The sequence below is a fragment of the Heterocephalus glaber genome, unplaced genomic scaffold (assembly GCF_053883595.1).
Source record: "Heterocephalus glaber isolate CG9 unplaced genomic scaffold, H.glaber_assembly_v1.0 deba00000621, whole genome shotgun sequence".
NCBI classification, from domain to species: Eukaryota; Metazoa; Chordata; class Mammalia; order Rodentia; family Bathyergidae; genus Heterocephalus; species Heterocephalus glaber.
The window spans coordinates 9,557,852-9,574,219 of NW_028258153.1; positions in this window are offsets into that span (position 1 = coordinate 9,557,852).

Below are 16,368 nucleotides of genomic sequence, written 5' to 3' on the forward strand. Positions count from 1 at the left end.
GACATTTATTGCTAAATGGATGCACATTGAGACGATACTCTTAAGTGAAATAAACAGGACACACATGTAAATACCAAATAGTTTCTCCAGTGTGAGAAGCTGAAAGTGTAAATAAGGACTAAAAGGTATAATAGATAATGTGAAATAGGAAGAAAAGGGACAAAGGGGAGAGGGAAGTGGGAGGGGCAGGGGAAAGGGAAGAGGGGAATGGAATTAATATGAGAAAATGCAAGAAACCAAACAAAGTCTCTGTAAATAGGGAGGGATGGAGGGGTTGAAGGGAGGGTAGGGAAAGGGGGAAAAATAAGAACCAAGAGAGTATGTAAAGGTGCAAATTTCCAGTGATGAATGTCATTATGTTGTACACCTAAAATGTACCAATAAAAGGAAAAAAAACTCATAATAATTGTTTACTGCAGTCTCTGACTGCAACATCATCATTTTTCATTTTCCCTGTAACATAAGCATCCACACGACAATGGTGCCTTATCATCAATGGCTTGTGTTATGGTTGAAATCTAGGATGTCCCTCAAAAGCCTCATTTTTGGGGGAAGGAGGCTGGATCATAGGAATGCTACACATGATTTGCTGTTAGAAAATGAGGCTGGGGCAGGGGGCCAAGCCCTAGAAGGGCGTATCTCTCCCCATGGATCCTCTTCTCTGTATCTCTGTTTCTTGGCTGTCATGACCTGAGGAGCTTTCCTCTGCCATATCCTTCTACTTTTTCTGCCTTGGAGCCAGCTGACCACGACTGTAACCATGAACCAAAATAAACCTCTCTCCTTTTAAGTTGTGGGTGTTGAGTGTTGTGTCTCAGTGATGAAGAAAATTACAGAGATGGATTTTGGTACCAGAAATGGGGTTGTTGCTATAGCTACTTGACCATGTAGTTTAGAAACCTTTGTAACTGGTTCACAGGAGGAGTTTTGAAAGGTTTAGAGATGTTGGCTGGAGAAGTCTCAGAATGCTGTAAGCCAAGCTTGACTGATACTGGTCAGAGCTCAGAAGACTAGAATGCAAATAGAAATGCAGATAGTGAAAGCCAGGCTTAGAAAGTTTCAGTTGGGAATAAGGACTCCTTTGGTAGTTAGACTTGAGACCATATGTGTTATGGACTGGCAGAAAATTTGTTTACATAGTGTATGGCCTAAGACTCTGCAAGAGACTGAGATTAAAAGTGGAGGGCTAATTAATTGGCAAAGGAAATTTCAAAACAGTCCAGTGTTTAGGCTGTGACATGAATACTACTTACTGCTTTTAGCCATATTTACTATGAGAAACAGGAGCAAAAAGCCCATTTAAAAAGTCAGTTTTTCCAAAAATGAAGCACCTGCAAAGCTGGAGCAAAGGCACTCTGCTCTTTCTGAGAGATGAAGATGTTTTCCAGAGCTCAGCCATTCAGATACTCAGAGGCCAATGCAACTATGGGTTAAAGGGGCCTGGCCATTGCTTGAGATTGGAGCAGACCTTGATATCATCAATGTGGTGCTAGTTCTTTAGGCATGCAGAATGCTACAATTGTGGCATCAGGGTAGTTTCCACCCAGATATCAGAAAAGGGCTTGTAGACTAGGCAGTGTGTGCCTTAAAGGACAACATGTAATTCTGTAAGAATGAAGTAAAAAATGCAATGGAGACCCCAGGAAGTTATAGAAGCTAGGAACATGAAACATCTGAAAATTGCTGCAGACAGTGAGCAAAACCACCCCAAGACAGAGGGTTGAAGTATTACCCAAACTATTTGGAGCTCACATTTTTCACAACTTGCCTTGGGTGTTGGACAGGGAGCCACAGGATTTACTGTTTGCCCTGCTGAGCTTCAGTCTTGCTTTGGTCCCATTGCTTTCTATCTCACTATTCCTCCCTTTTAGAGCAGGAATATTTGTCCTGTGCCATTGTATATTGGCAATGCTTAACTTTCCTTTTAATTTTCACAAGGACTCACACCTTGGAATTTGCTTTGAGTCTCAGAGAAGTCTTTGAACTCAGAATTTCCATCAGTGTGTGTACTATTAAAAACTTTGGTGACTCTTAGAAATGGACTAACAAATTTTGTGTAAAGCAGTGGACATGAGTCTTTTAGGGGACAGGGGTGGAATGTTATGGTTTATATCTAGAATGCCTCCCCACCCCCAATGCCTCATGTGTTTGAAAGGTGACTGGAACATGGAGGCTCTATAGCTGACTTGCTGTTAGGAGGTGAGTTCTGGGTAGAGGTGGATAACTAGCGGCATGACCTGCAAGGATATATCTTTCATGGCTCTTCCTTTCTTTCTGTTTCTTGGTCCCATGATGTGAGCAGGTTTCCTCCACCAGACCTTTCCACGATGCCATTTCTGCCTTAGAGTCTGTTGACCATGGACTGTAACTGTGACCCAAAATAAACCCTGCCTCCTTTAAGTTGTGGGTATCAGGTATTGTGACTCAGCAATGAAGAAAGTAACTAAGAGCTTGTGAACAGAATTTCTTTCTGATCTGTCAAATGGGCTTCAAGCAACTTTAGATAGTTAATTTGTAAAATTGATTAACAAACCTGAAAATCATAGAGACAATGAATAACATGGAAGAAAACAAAAAGGTTAATAATGTAATGTCTTTCAGGATTTAATTAACTGTATTGGAAACTGTTATTTCACATACATATATACAAACATATAAATACCTGTGCATATATCACAGTGGTTTTAAGCCTCATATATCATTTCATAAATGCTCTGTTCTTTTATTATGCCCTGAAAAATCTTTGCTAAGTCAGTTTCTGAGAACAACCAATGTTTTCCAAACTCTTGAGTTAGTACAAATTAAAATAATATTTTTGGGGGGAGATGGTAAATGCAATTTTGATGTTAAAAACAATTTTGATCTTATTCTGTATCTATGTTTAGGGGATTGAATGTCCAAGTTTAGCTAGAGAGGGCAATTAGAGAAATGCAGGTAAGGCTGATAGCCAGAGGCTCTAAAGATGGTTTAATTTGTAATGGTATCGTCAAGAAAATGGGTTTCTGCCTCTGAAATTATGCCAAATAGATCTATTTGACCTCTCTGTTTCTTTCCAACCTAGTATGGATTACACACTAAGAGCATGTTTTAATTCCTCCAGCTTCCTTCCCCATTCTTTGCTGTGTATAGCAACATTTGTTCAATAAGTTATCTAACCTAGTGTTTTCCCTATTCCTTCCTCTTGAACTCACTGAGCTTTCAACTTAGTCTATCCAGTGAAACAATTCCTAAATTCTGTAATGCAAAAATGCAAATGTGTATGATTTGGTGCTATTCCCTTCTGGGCTTACTTTTTTTTTTTTTACTTCCATCCACCACATTCTTCTAACATTCCTCCTGCTGCACTGGCCATTTCTTCTCAGTCTACTTAGCTGGATCCTCTTTGTTTTCTGAATGTCCAGATGAAATGCAGACTTCACTTTGAGCCAGACCTTTCAATGCCCTACTCCATGTCCGTTTCTCTTCTTATCTGCCTAAGGACTTTCTCTACTCCTTGGGAAACTTGACATACCAGGGCCTTTCCCTATGGAGTATCCTTCATCTAGTAAAGTCAAAAATTAGAGGATACTCATGCCTTGACAGAACAATTTAGACATTTTTATGTACACTTCTTCAGAGAATCCTCATGGAAACTGAACTCCAGTTGTTCTGAATGGTAACTAACATATCAATGTACCTTTTAGCCCTCTTAGTGGTTTGTCTCCTTTATTTATTTCACTCTTGTGTTCTACCTTTCAGTTAAATTTAATTCATTCACATCCTTATCTTAGGATAGTTTTTAAGAGAACTCAAACTAAGATAGAACTTTTCTTTCAGTCAATATTTACTACTTTGGTGATTGAGAATTTCTAGACCTGATTCTTTAAATATTGATATATTTTGACTAATCCCAAAAGTAGACATTCTGCTAAGTTCTCTTCATGACTACGAGGCTAGCATGTCTAGCTTCCAACAAGATTCATTGTTTGAATGTCCAATAGATAGCTGAAACTTACACTTTTTTCTTCTTTTAAATATGCTTCTCTTTTATCTTCCCAATCTTATTAAAGAGCATCCCACCTTTCAAGTTGCTCAGGAGAAACCTGGTAGTTATTGTTGATGCCACACTGCAATTTTTTCAAGGTCTCCTGCTTCATCTTCTACTACCTTACTTCACACTGTGTTAGCCACACTGCCCCTTCATCATACCTTGAACACAGCAAGCATGCTCAAATCTCTTATCTGGTGAGGGTGGTGTTCAGAAATCCTCAGTGTTGGCTATGACTGTGGGAGTGGGAGTGTGTGTGTGTGGGGGGGTTGTCTAGAGAAAATGTATTTTCTCTCTTGGAGTCAAAATTTTTAAAACATTTGAAAAATACTTGCCTGGACTCTAATTGGATTTTCCTTGCTGATAACAGATTGAATAATTTAAGTGTTCTATAGTCTCTGATGCAATCTATCTAGTATTTATAATATTGTAGCATAGACAAAACAAAAAACAACAACGTAAAAAATGTACAAAAATAATATATTCAATACTGGAGACATAAGTTGGTAATTAATTAGGCTGTCAGATTATTTGAAATAAGAGATTTCCCTTGGGAATCTTTATTCATTAGGTGAAAGGCCTTTACAAAGGATATCTCCAAAAACATGTAACAATTTAACTTAGCATCTTTCTTCATGGAGAAAATAGACATGAACTGATGCTGATGCATAACCAATTGGAGAGTCAGTAGCACATATTAGTTGAAGATATATAGGAGAGAATGACTTTCCTAATCAGAGAAATCATACTCAAGTGGTACTTAAAACTTTCCATTATAACTGATATCCTGAAAAAGTAATTTATTTTTAAATGTACTTTTATTTAATCTATTCTCAGCAGTGACTTTTATGATGATATTCTTAAATAATGCACAGTGAAGAAATGATAAAATATCCCATCAAAAAATAAAAATGTAAAAATTTGAACAATGTTAGGAATGAGACTAAGTGTAGATGTTGGATATAGGTTGTGTATCACAAGTGAAAAAAGGTTACTGTAAGAGATTAAATTCAAGCAATGATCAGAAGATGAAGAGAAGGAAGGTGATTAAATATCCTGCAGGGTGATTTCTGTACCATGTTGGGGTTAAGTTGATATAAATAAATTTGAGAAACTTCCGCGATTAATATTATCATTGTTACTGTACTCTTCCAGGAAATTATAGCTTATTTGGTACTTTATTCCCCATATTAATGATGTGAAATTTCAGGACAACCCTCTAAGAAAATAAAAATGAAAATAATAAATCTGCCTGCAGTTCTTAAAAGCCTAATGAAATCCAAACACTTCCCCATGGAAGATGACTCAGTGACACAGAATTGGCAGTTGTTTATTGCTAGGTCATTAGTTTTTATTGGACTGTTTCCGAATTAGGAGGGGATCTGCAGAACCTTCCTTTCTTTCATAGTCTTGAATTCATGTAAAGCGACCTGAATTTGAGTCATCAACTGGAAAAATACAGTAGAAAGAGCTCTCAATTTCTTAACCACCCTTTTTCAATTGATGTTAAATTATAGTATTTTTAATTTAAAGTGTAGACAAGAACTATTTAAAAAGCTTTCTTTTGGTTTAAAAAAAGTGTGAGAAAAAGACTGTCTATCTCAAAGGGTATAAGAGGTGTATAACATAATTTGTCATTATAATTTGGCTATGCCCTGAATAGAGTGAAGAAATGTTACCTTTGAGTAATTCTCAAGTTATCGCCTTTCCTGGCTGCTCTTTAGGAAATAAAAATTCTGAAAATAGGCTACTGCTGCTTCTAAATCTGGAATATCTTTGAATGGCAGACACTTTTCTGTTTGAAGGGATTTTCCTCTATATGTTAGCCTGTCAGTGGGCCAGGAACAACTGGCTCCACAGAGATGATGGATCTGCTCTATTTTGCTTCTGTAACCTAAATACAGCTACTTTAGCATATTGAACCAGATGTACCTTGTACCAATTCTCCCCTAAAAATAATTTTTATCAAGTTTTGTCTTACTGAGTACTCACAATGTATCATAAATTATCTTACTGAAGCTATACAACACCTCTGAAAATGCTTACTTATTCCACACCTTCTACTAAACCATATCTGGCATTATATGAAACAGTTTATGGTGATGTCTTGTCTAAGAAGCCAGATAAATCCCTTCTGTGAACCTACATTTCAGTGAGATGGATGTTCAAATTACAATTAAACCAAGTAAATAAAACAGTTGTAAATTGCGATGTGTTATGATTGAGGTCAAAAGCAATGGGAGAGGTTAAGAGGGGCCTTCTCAAGAGGTAATAGTTGAGCTGATTCAGAAGACAAGGAACCCATCATGAAACACATGGTGGGAAGGGCCTTCAGTGCTTGATTGATGGTGAAGCATGTACAAAAGTCTTGAGATGTAAAAGATTTCAGTATTTTTCAGGAGCCTAAAGAACCCCTGTGCAGTTGTAGTAGAAACAGCATAGAAGGAAATGTTAAATGATGAAGCATTATTTTTATGTTTGGCAAATAATCATTCCTTTATTGACAGATTAATGTACTAGAATTCTCCAGAGAAATTAAAGTAATAGTATAGATAGATACAGAAGATATAGATATTTAAAAGAAGATTTATTATAGGAAATGGCTCACACTATACAGAGATGGAGAAATCTCACCATATGTCATTTTCACCATATGTGAAGAACCAGGGAAGCTGGTGGCATAGGCATAGGTCAATCCAAGTCTGAAAGCCTGAAAGCCAGGGAAGTGGATGGGATAACTCTTGGGCAGAGGCCAAAGGCTTGAGAACCTAAAGGGACTGCTAATGCAAGTCCTAGAGCTCAAAGTCAGAGAAGCTGGATATGTGATGTCCACAGGCTGGAGAACGTAGGTGTCCTCCTTGCAGAGGAGAGAACAAGTTCAGCTTTCCTCTGCCTTTTTGTTTCATGTGGGACTTCAACTGATTGGATGGTCTCCACCTGCATTAGGTAAAGATGGATCTTCTTTATTCAATGCATGGATTCAAATGCCAGTCTCTTTTGGAAACACCCACATGCATACCCAGAAATAATGCTTTACTGCTTACCTGGGGATCCCTTAGCCCAGTCAAGTTGAAACTTAAAAGTAGCCATTTAAATGGAGGAATGGATGTTCAGAGAAATTAAGCAATATCCTCAAGATTGAAAAACAAAGACCTCCCTGCCCAAGTCTCCTAAACCAGCTCTAAGTCTAACATTCTTTCTACAAAACTATAGCTAGTTAAGGGTTTTTAGATTACAGTTTTTATGTTTATGGACAAGTCTGACATTATTTAAATTAAAAACTCACCCACCTGTGGGCCATGTCAGCAAAATGAAGCTGTCTAATGGATCTTGGTAGAAATTCCAATACCTTCTCTTCAGTGAGCTGCCTGGGAAGGGTGCTTGTCATATGGAGAAGGATGAGAGCTTGTGTCTCCAGTGGGATTGGAGGTTTTTGCAATTCATAGTTCAAACCCATCAAGTTCGAGGTTGGATAGTCCAGGGGAAATTAAAAGACATTCAAGGACAGGCTTTCAGTAGTTATTGACTGGCAGCACTTTTCTGCTTAATAGATGGATTATGTGTTTGTGAACATATGTATATATCTGTAAGTGCACAGAGGAAGCCTTACAATATTAGTTTTGGTTTAAACAAAAAATGCATGTTTTATCTTTAAAAATGATAACATTAAATTTTTAAAAGTTAAAAAATAAGAGATTGAATTCCAACTTTAGTTTTTATTATCAAAAATCTACTTCTTTTAGTGAAAAGTAAGAGAATACTGACAGTCTCAATAGATGTTACTTTTTAATATCTTCTCAAGAATCCTATGCTGAGACATTTAAAATATTTTAGAACTATGGCACAGTGGGGTTGTTAGCTGCTCCACCTCACAGAACCTTGCATCTTCAGTGCCAGGACTAGAACTCAAGTCTCTTTTACAATTCAACTGGGTGCTTTCTCCAAGAGTTCTAAAAAAAATACTTTCTTCTTTTAGGGAAACCATTAAACTGATGGTGCATATTTACACTCTCATATTTCAGAACATTATCTCCTTGCTGGCTCATGCCTTATGAATCATAAATATTTCTGTAGAGGCTGTTTTCAAATTAAAGAAGGAAATAATCTGAGTCTTTTATCTACACTTCACCCACCCCTGGGGATCAATTGCCTAGAACATGCCAACTTTCCTTCTTTCATCAGCTGAGGGATGTAAAAATGTCTCTTACTCAGTGCTTTGTTAATAGAATGAGGGAGTGAGATGACAAACATTCTCCTTTCAACAAAATCATATGAAGGACATGTATCAATATGTGGTTTTGATTCTTATATCAGAAAACAATACATTTCATTATATTTTCAGAGAAAAATAATAAGAATTTCCCCTTACTACTGTAAATCTGAAACAGTATTTTGTATAGCATGTTTAAAAGGGAAGCATGTGTAAGAAGAAAAAGACTGAAAGAAATTATTTTTATAATTTATCAACATACAAAAGGTCTTATCTCAAATTTTACAATTACAAGAAAAAAATGCTGCTACTGAATTGCCAGAAATATTTGTGTGAGCATTATCACATGTCTCTGTGTGTGTAAATGTGTCACTGTGAGGCACGATGCCACTTGAACTGTAGGATCATGGATTTTCTTACTTAAGATTAAAACAAGCCTGAGGCTCAGAAAGATCTACACTCTGTTCACAATAAAGATGTACATGAGCATGATTGTACTGGAATATTAATATTTTGAGATAAGTATCATTACTGGATTTAGCATTGTCAGTCTACACTAACCTGGATATAATTTAAAAATAGATATTCTACGGTAGTATTTCCTTTCATCCAGTAACACATTTCAGGAAGAAGCATGAATTTAAGTCATCCAATGTATAGACTCCATTAACAGACTGCTCCCTCTCAGGGGTCTGTATTGTCCTGTACAAGTTCAGCTGCTCCACTGAAAAACCTAGCAGGATGACTCGGGGCCAAAAGGCATGTTTGTCACTGACCACTAGGGCTCCAAGAAATAGTTGCAAGAAAGGACCTTAAAAAATGGTAGGATGAAAAAGAGGAGAATTTGGGCTGGGGATTTAGTTCAGCAGCATAGCACCTGCCTTACAGGTGCAAGGTCTTCAGTTCGATCCTCGGTACCAAAAAAAAATGAGGCAAATTTATTAAATACAAACCAAAATTCATATTTCTCAATTTTTAATAAAAGGAAATGAGCTTTTTTAGTCAGTGAAATATAAAACCAAAGATCAAGTGTTTTACTTATTTTGAAAACATAGTTGAGGGAGGATGAATAAGCTACCATGACATTGTGGAGAAAAGCCAGAAATAGTACGGGGTGTGCCTATATAAGAGATTGAATGTCCAGCTCTATATCGCAGAGTAGAGCAGTGTGTATTGGCGTCATTGAGTTTCTCTAGTTTTAGGAGTAAGAAAACCTGTGTTTAATGCCAAGAGCCTATAGTTTTATAACAATAATGGATAGAGAGAATTATAAACACTTAAATTTGAAAGAAAGTATTGACTTTTATTTCTTCTATCTCTAATTGTCAGACTTCCTATTTTTATTTCACAGAGATCCTTTACATCTTTCATAAGGTAGACCTGTCTTGGCTGTACATTTGCAGTTACTAGAATGCTCTTCATTAATCTGGGTAAAAACATAATACATTAATTGTTCCTGATATTGATATCTGGAGTCAGAAAGTAAAAATTTATGTATTCCTCCTTACAACAAGATAAATGCTCTAATACTTGAATATAGCTCTCATATATTCTTTGATCTTTTCTTCCCCAGGCTAGACTGCTTCATGTGATTTTTCACACATTTCTCATCTGACAAGCTACCTATCTCCCACAGTTTCTTGTGCCTGTCCCTGAAGCTTCTCTAGTTTGTATTATTCTTGTCTTCATACTTAGAATTGAACATTACCTTATAGTTAAGCCAAACAATACAAAAAGCAGAGGGTGCTGTGGGTTGTATTTTCCCTTCATATCCACTAAGGATAATGTTAGAGTTAACTGTCCAATCTGGACCCCATGTCTGAAAGTGTAGGATTTTTAGTGATTCAAGTAGTTTCAGATACCTGAGACTAGTGATGAGGCCAAAGAGAGTGTAATGCTGAAGACCTTCTGCCAGGATTTAAAAAATAATAGCAGACAATGATCCTGGGATCATGCAGGGATTAGATAGAGATGAAAACAATGTTCTAGCTACTGTTATAGTCTTTTTTAAAAAAGAAAATTTAGGTACTATGTTAGATTCTAATAACAATTTTCTGCTGGGTATAATGGTGCATGCCTGTATTCCCAGCAGTCTGTGAGACTGAGGGAGAAGGACTGCAAGTTCAACCCTAGCCTGGACAACTTAGTGAGACCCAGTCTCAAAATAAAAAAAATTAAAAAGACTTAGAGAGTCTAGGGATGAGCCGGGGATTTAGCTCAGTGGTTCTGCCTTGCCTGCCTCACAAGCTCAAGGTCCCAAGTTCAATCCCTGGTACAAAAAAAAAAAAAAAAAAAGAAAGCCTAGGGATGCAACTCAGTGAAGTCAGTATGGGAAAAAATACTAATAAAAGCCTTTCATTTTATCTTTTATTAGATATCATATGGCTTAAAAGATTTTTCTCTAATTTATATATGGAAAAATACACAGTCACAAACACACACACACATATAAACATCAAAAGAGTGAGCAAAAGAAAGGTACAGAGAGGGTACTCTTCACCAGAAACATTTAGGCATATAATTATCAAAAAAATAAAAATGTTGATCCAAGTGTCTTCAGAAACTATATAATTCATGCATTTATGTATTTATGGACCTGTTATCTAGCAACCACTTGATTGATCTATCTTTATGCACGTGTGTGTGTGTGTGTGTGTGTGTGTGTACCATTCCTTATTAGGAACACTTAGGGCTTGGTGTACAGTACCCAGAAATAATAGTGGAGAACCTATTAGTCTAATAGTGAAGAACCTATTAGTGAAGAACCTATTAGTACAAACTTCTTGCCAAGTTATTACATGGTGTTACCAAGAGGATTCCAGTGTTTGTATAAGGGCCTTCCAGAACATGTGGAGGAACTAATGTAGAGTACCATGGGACTATCAACCACTAAATCTAGGAACTATAATTCTATTAACTAAAATGTTCCGGCAAGTTTCCAAAACCCAATACTCACATAATTAATTTTTTAAATGAAGTGCTCCTATTTATCCAAGTTTCTCTTCATTTTGTTTATTTCCACTTAGCTTTCTAGCCTATGAAGAATACTTTCAATTTTAATTTTATTATGTATAGTATTACATACCCTTCTTAAGCTTTGAATTCTCTGAAAGTGTAATAGACATGCATTTCTATTTGAATTATTCCTAACAAGGTGAAGGGCAATGTTAGGGACATGTCATTGGAACTCTCTTTCCAAATCATGCAGATTCACAACTCTCCTGCTGGTGTACAGACTATAGTCAACTTTAATGATAGCTAGAGACTGGCAGAGAAAGCTGACTTGCTGCTAAGAATTGGCTTACAGTGGCTTAAATCTTTTATTTACTTAGATCTGGGTATATATCAATGGCCAATTGATTTTCAACAAGAATGTGAGATAGCTTAATGGGAAAGAACAATCTGTTCAGTAATTGTACTGGGATAATTGTACATCTACACACAAAAAAATGAGGTTGGACCAAATTCTCATTCCCACATAAAAAAATTAGACCAAAATGGATCAGGGACCTAAACATAAGAGCTAAATCTTTTAAACTTGTCAAAGTAAAGAGGTAAATTTTTTCATGACTTTGGATTAGACAATGGATTCTTATACAAAAAGCACAAGCAACAAAAGGATGTGTTTTTTTGTTGTTTTAAATTGGACTTCATATAGGGGTGTTGTGGCATATTCCTGTAATCCAGATCTCCAGGAGGCTGAGGCAGGAGGATCATAATTTTGAGGCCAGTCTGGACAATGTAGCTACCTGGCAAGACTCTGTTTCATAACAAAAAAATCAAAAGGGCTAGGGATGTAAATAGTGTGAAGATCCTGGGTTCAATCCCAGGTATTGCAAAAACATTGGAGTTCATCAAAATTAAAACACTTCTGCAAAAGATAATAACAAGAAAGGGAGCTGGGCATGGTGATGCATGCCTGTAATCTCAGCACTCAGGAGGCTGAGAAAGGAGGATCACTGTGAATTCAAGGCCAGCCTGGACTATCTAGTGAGTTCAAGCCAGCCTGACGTACACAGTGTCTCAAAAATTAAAAAAAAAAAAAAGACAAGGCATAGAATGAGGGATTTTTTTTGAAAATTATGTTGCTAGGTTCCACTGCTCCCAGCCCAGAGGTAGGTGCTTCCAGGCTGCCGTTCCACTGCTCTCAGTGCAGAGGAGGTAATCCATGCAGGTTCCAGCAGCATTGCCCCCCCTGCATCGAAATGAGAAGAGCTGTAAACAAGTCTCAAAACGAGACTTCCAGATCACCTACAGCAACCCCAAAGGGAAAGGAGTTGGAACACTATGATACTTAAGCATCCAGACTCCCTGAACTGGCAACAAAAGAGGACCTGGAAAAAATGAAATCAGAAATAATTTCTCAGATAACAACAGAGATTGTGGCCATAGTGCAAGACATGATTAATAAATCTAGAGAGGACACAGATGAAAAAATAGAGGAGCTGAGGAACATGATGGAATCCCAGCATAGGAAAAAATGGAATCCATAAAACAGATACAAACATATTTCCAGGAGATTAAAAACTCCATTGAAAGTCTACAAGCAGAATGAACCAATGTGAGGACAGAATTTCAGATATAGAAGATAAGATTGCAATTAGTGACCAGAAAAAGAAAAATTACTTCAAAATTGTAAGGGACCGTGAGAAATCAATCCAGCATCTGCTAGACAGTGCAAAGAAGAATAACATAAGACTGATTGGAGTCAATGAAGAAACAGGAGACATTGCAGATGACATAAAAAACTATTCACAGAGGCTATGGCAGAAAAATTCCCAAGTAGGGGAAAAGAACTTGACCTATGGATAAGTGAGGCATATAGGACTCCAACTAGCCTTGATCAAAAAATATCTATGCATATACTTGTTAAGATTCCAGAAACCCAACAGAACAAAGTTCTATAAGCAGTTAGAGAAAAGAAACAAATCACATACAAAGCAAAGCCCATCAGAATCACAGCAGACTTTTCAATGCAAACCCTCAAGGCAAGAAGAGCTTGGAGTGATGTATTCCAAGCCCTAAAGGAAAACAGCCTCCAACCCAGATTGATGTACCCTGCAAAACTATCTTTCAAAATGGATGGAGAAATAAGATACTTTCATGACAAAGAGCACCTTAGGAACTTCATGAATACAAAATCAGCACTCCAAAAAGTTTTAGATAATATCCTAGGAACAGACAATGATGATCACAACCCCAGAAAGCAGAATGAATCCATCGGGCATGACAAGAAATTAAACGCAAAGGGGGAGAATCCAACAAAAAGAAAAAGTCATGACAATGATAGGTCAATACGTATCAGTAATAACCATCAATGTTAATGGTCTCAATTCAACAATCAAAAGAAATAGATTGGCAGAATGGGTCAAGAAACAAATTCCAACAATATGCTGCATACAAAAAACATACTTAATTCAAAGAGAAACTCACAGACTGAAAGTTGAAGGGTGGAAAACACTACTCCATGAGACGGGAACCTGAAAAAAAGCAGCAGTAGCTATCCTCTTTGCAGATCAAGTGGATTTCAAACCAACACTGATTAAGAGAGACAAAGAAGGACACTACATCCTTGTAAAGGGAACAATCCAACAGGAAGAGATGACAGTCATAAATATCTATGCACCAAACATTAGTGCACCCAGCTATATAAAACAAATGTAAACATGAAAAGTCATATATGCACTAATACAACAGTACTGGAGGACCTGAATACCCCACTGTCACAAATAGATAGATCAACTAGACAAAAAGTAAGTAATGAATTACTAGAACTCAATCGAACTCTTGAACAAATGAACTTAACATATTTACAGAGTGTTCCACCCCACAAAATCAGAATACACATTCTTTTCATCAGCTCATGGGTTATTTTCCAAAATAGACCACATACTTGTTCATAGAACGTTTTTAAGTAAGTGCAAAAGAATTGAAGCTATCCCCTGTATAGTATCAGACCATAGTGGGATGAAATTGGAGATCAATAGCAAAAGAAACCTCAAAAATTACATAAACACATGGAAATTGAACAACATATTTCTGAATAACCAATGAGTCACAGAGGATATTAAAGAAGAAATCAGACAGTTTCTTCAATTAAATGACAATGACAATACAACATATCGGAATCTATGGGACACAATGAAAGCAGTCTTACAAGGGAAATCTTAGCAGTGAATACACATATTAGGAAAACAAAGTGAGCCCAATTAAACAACCTGATGCTGAACCTCAAGCTTCTAGCAAAGGAAGCACAGGACAAACCCAGAGCTCATACAAGGGAGGAAATTATAAAGATCAGAGCAGAAATCAATGCAATGGAGACTAAGACAATGATACAAAAAATTAATGAAGCCAAGAGTTGGTACTTTGAAAGAATAAACAAAATTTAAAAACCCTTAGCCAACCTTATCAGGAAAAGGAAAGAAAAGGCCCAAATCCATGCAGCTAAGAATGAAAAGGGTGAAATTACAACAGACCAGCAGAAATTCAGAGGATCATCAATACCAACTTTGAAAACCTATATGTCAATAAGATGGAAAACACAGAAGAAATGGACAGATTCCTAGATACATATGAATTACCAAAGTTGAATGAAGAAGACCTAAAAAGTCTAAACAACCCAATATCAAGCAATGAAATTGAAAAGGTGATTAAAAATTTACCAACTAAGAAAAGCCCAGGTCCTGATGGCTTCACTGCTGAATTCTACAGGACATTTAGAGAGGAACTACTAGTGTTTAAACTCTTCAGTGAAATTGAAAGGGAAGCAATACTCCCAAATTCATTCCTGGAAGCAAACATCACCTTGATCTCCAAAGCAGGGAAAGACCCAACTGAAAAAGAGAACTATAGGCCAATCTCACTAATGAACATAGATGCAAAAATCCTTAATAAGATACTGGCAAACAGAATGCAGAAGATCCTCAAGAAGATCACACACCCTGATCAAGTGGGATTCATCCCAGGGATGCAGGGATGATTCAACATACACAAATCAATAAATGTAATACACTATATCAAAAGAGCCAAGGACAAAAACCATATGATCATCTCAATTACTGTAGAAAAAGCATTTGACAAAATCCAATACACATTTATGATAAAAACCCTACAAAAAATTGGAATAGATGGTCTCTACTTCAATCTGATAAAAGCCATCTATGCAAAACCAACAGCCAATATCATACTAAATGGTCAAATACTGAAATCCTTCACACTAAAATCAGGAACAAGACAAGGATGTCCACTATCACCACTCTTGTTCAATATAGTGTTGGAAGTATTAACCACAGCAATTAGACAAGAGAAAGAAATAAAAGGAATAAAGATAGAAAATGAAGAAGTCAAATTGTCATTATTTGCAGATGACATGATACTCTACTCATAGAAGACCCCAAGAACTCCACCAAAATCTTCTAGACTTAATAACCAAATTCAGTAGTGTAGCTTGGTACAAGGTCAACACACAAAAATCAGTACCTTTCGTCTACACGAACAACAGACTCACTGAGACAGAAATAGGGCAGACAATTCCTTTCACAATAGCATCCAAAAAACTGAAATACCTAGGAATTAACCTAATGAAAGAAATCAAAGACCTCTTCTCTGAAAACTATAGCACTATGAAAAGAGAGATTGAAGATGATATCAGAAAATGGAAAGACATCCCCTGCTCCTGGGTAGGAAGGATCAACATAGTGAAAATGGCCATACTTCCAAAACTGCTATATAGATTCAATGCAATCCCAATTCAAATTCTAGCAGTATTCTTCATAGACCTTGAGAAAACAATCCAAAAATTCATTTGGAACAAGAAGGGATCCAGAATAGCATAAGCAATTCTAGGTAACAGAGACATGGCAGGGCATATCACAACCTCCAACTTGAAACTGTACCACAAAGCTACTGTGATAAAAGCAGCATGGTACTGGCAAAGAAACAGACCTAAGGACCAGTGGAATAGATTAGAAGATGCAGAAGCAACTCCAGACACACTCAGCCACCTCATCTTTGACAAAGGAGCCAACCACCTTCACTGGAGGAAAGATAGCCTCTTTAATAAATGGTGCTGGAAAAGTTGGGTTTCAACTTGCCAAAGATTAAAACTAGACCAATATCTCTCACCATG